Consider the following 2,758-nt stretch of genomic DNA (forward strand, 5'->3'; position numbering starts at 1 on the left):
CCAGCATCTGCAGTTTTGAGATTTTGTGATATGGGCCATTCTCACTGGGGTTAGATGATATCTCAGGGTGGTTTTAATTTGCATTTCTCTAATAATTAAGGATGATGAGCATTTTTTCATATGCTTAGTAGCCATTTATCTATCAGCTTTAGAGAAGATTCTATTCATGTCTCTTCCCCATTGATATATGGGATTGTTGGTTTTTTTCTTGTAGATTAATTGAAGTTCTGCATAGAGCCTGGTTATTAGACTTTTGTCTGATTCAAAGTATGCAAATATCCTTTCTCATTGAGTAGGTTGTCTATTTGCTTTGGTTGTTGTCTTCTTGGCAGTACAGAAACTTCAGTTTCATTAAATCCCATTTGTTTATTATTGGTATTGTTGCTATTGCCATGGCAGTCTTCTTCATAAAGTCTTTCCCCAGACCAATATCTTCCAGTAATTTTCCTGTTCTTTCTTTGAGGATCTTTATCGTTTCATGCTTTAGATTTAAGTCCTTTATCCATCTTGAATTGATTTTTGTGAGTGGAGAAAGGTGTGGGTCCAATTTCAGTCTTTTACATGTGGATATCCAGTTCTCTGAGCACCGTTTATTAAATAGGGAGTCTTTCCCCCAGTGAATGCTCTTGTTTGGTTAATCGAAGATTAGGTGGCTGTAAGTTGTTGGTTTCATTTCCAGGTTTTCTATTCGATTCCAAATATCTATGTCTCTATTTTTGTGCCGGTACCATGCTGTCTTGACCACTATGGCCTTGTAGTACAGCCTAAAATCTGGTATAGTGATACCCTGGCTTTGTTTTTGTTCCTAAGAACTGCCTTAGCTATATGAATATTTCTCTGGTTCCATACAAAACGCAGAATCATTTTTTCCAAGTCTTGAAAGTAGGATGTTGGTATTTTAATAGGGATGGCATTGAATTGGTAAATTACTCTGGGAAGTATAAACATTTTAACAATTTTGATTCTTCCCAGCCATGAACATAGTATGTTCTTCCATTTGTTGATGTCCTCTGCTATTTCCTTTCTTAGGGTTTCATAACTTTCTTTATAGAAGTCCTTCACCTCTTTTGTTAGGTATATTCCTAAGTATTTCATTTTCTTTGGTGCTATGGTGAGGGGAGTTGTATCCTTAATTAACTTCTCACCTTGGCTGTTGTTGGCGTTATACAAAGGCAACTGCCTTGTGGACACTGATTTTATATCCTGAGACATTATTGTATTTTTTGATGACTTCCAAGAATCTTGTGGTTGAGTTTTGGGGTTCTCCAGGTATAAGATCATATCATCAGCAAAAAGGGAGTTTTGCTACCATTTGGATGCCCTTTATTTTCTTGTCTTGTCTAATTGTATTGGCTAAAACTTCTAGCACAATGTTGAATAGTGATGGTGACAGAGGATAACCTTGTCTGGCTCCAGTTCTAAGAGGAAAAGCTTTCAGTTTTACTCTGTTCAGTAAAATACTAGCTGTGCGTTTGTCATAGATAGCTTCAATCAATTTACGAAATGTACCACCTATCCCTATACTCCTCAGTGTTCTAATTAAAAAAGGATGCTGGATTTTATCAAATGCTTTTTCTGCATCTATTGAGAGGATCATGTAGTCTTTGGTTTTACTTCTGTTGATATGGTGAATAACGTTTATGGACTTGCGTATATGAAACCTTTTTTTTTTTTTTTTAAGACAGAGTCTCAACCTGTCGCCCTGGGTAGAGTGCTGTGACATCATATCTCACAGCAACCTCCAACTTGGCCTCAAGCGATCCCCTAGCCTCAGTTTTTCTATTTTTAGTAGAGACAGGGTCTTGCTTTTGCTCAGGCTGGTCTTGAGCTCATGAGCTTAAGCTGTCCACCTGCCTCGACCTTCCAGAGTGCTAGGATTACAGGCATGAGCCACCACGCTTGGCCCTAATTCCATATATTTTTTTTTTTTTGCAGTTTTTTGGCTGGGGCCGGGTTTGAACCCGCCACCTCCTGTATATGGGGCCAGCACCCTACTCCTTTGAGCCACAGGCGCTGCCCGTTAATGCCACATCTTTGTGACTATGAAATGTGCTGTAATAAACATTCAAGTGCAATAAACCTGATTTTTTTTTTTTTTTTTTTTGAGACAGAGCCTCAAGCTGTCCCCCTGGGTAGAGTGCCATGGCATTACAGCTCACAGCAACCTCCAACTCCTGGGCTCAAGCGAGTCTCCTGCCTCCGCCTCCCAAGTAGCTGGGACCACAGGCGCCCACCACAACGCCCAGCTATTTTTTGGTTGCAGCCGTCATTGTTGTTTGGCGGGTCCGGGCTGGGGATTCGAACCCGCCACCTTAGGTGTACGTGGCTGGCGCCTTAGCCGGTTGAGCTATAGGCGCCGAGCCAATAAACCTGATTTTTAAAAAAAATCCTGTGAATTTAAGACAGACTGGAAATAAACCAGTAGAGCATCTTTCTCAAGGCGCTGTGATAAAAACCCAGCCAAAAAAAATTAAATAGGCTTAAATTGGTGATGATATAATTCCTCTTTTGTAAAGTTATTTTATGTATCAATATTTCAGTACTTTTTATTACTGAGTAGTATTCTACTGTATATATGTACAACAATTTGTTTATCAATGCTCTAGTTGTTTTAAGCTATCATGAATAAAGCTGATATAAACATTCATGTACAAGTTTTTGTGCACATCTGTTTTCATTTTTCTTGGCTAAATAATACAAGTTAAATTGTTGAGGCCGGGCACTGTTGCTCATGCCTGTAATCCCAGCCTGCAATCCC

The sequence above is a fragment of the Otolemur garnettii genome, unplaced genomic scaffold (genome assembly GCF_000181295.1).
Source record: "Otolemur garnettii isolate 467f Iridium unplaced genomic scaffold, OtoGar3 scaffold00268, whole genome shotgun sequence".
NCBI classification, from domain to species: Eukaryota; Metazoa; Chordata; class Mammalia; order Primates; family Galagidae; genus Otolemur; species Otolemur garnettii.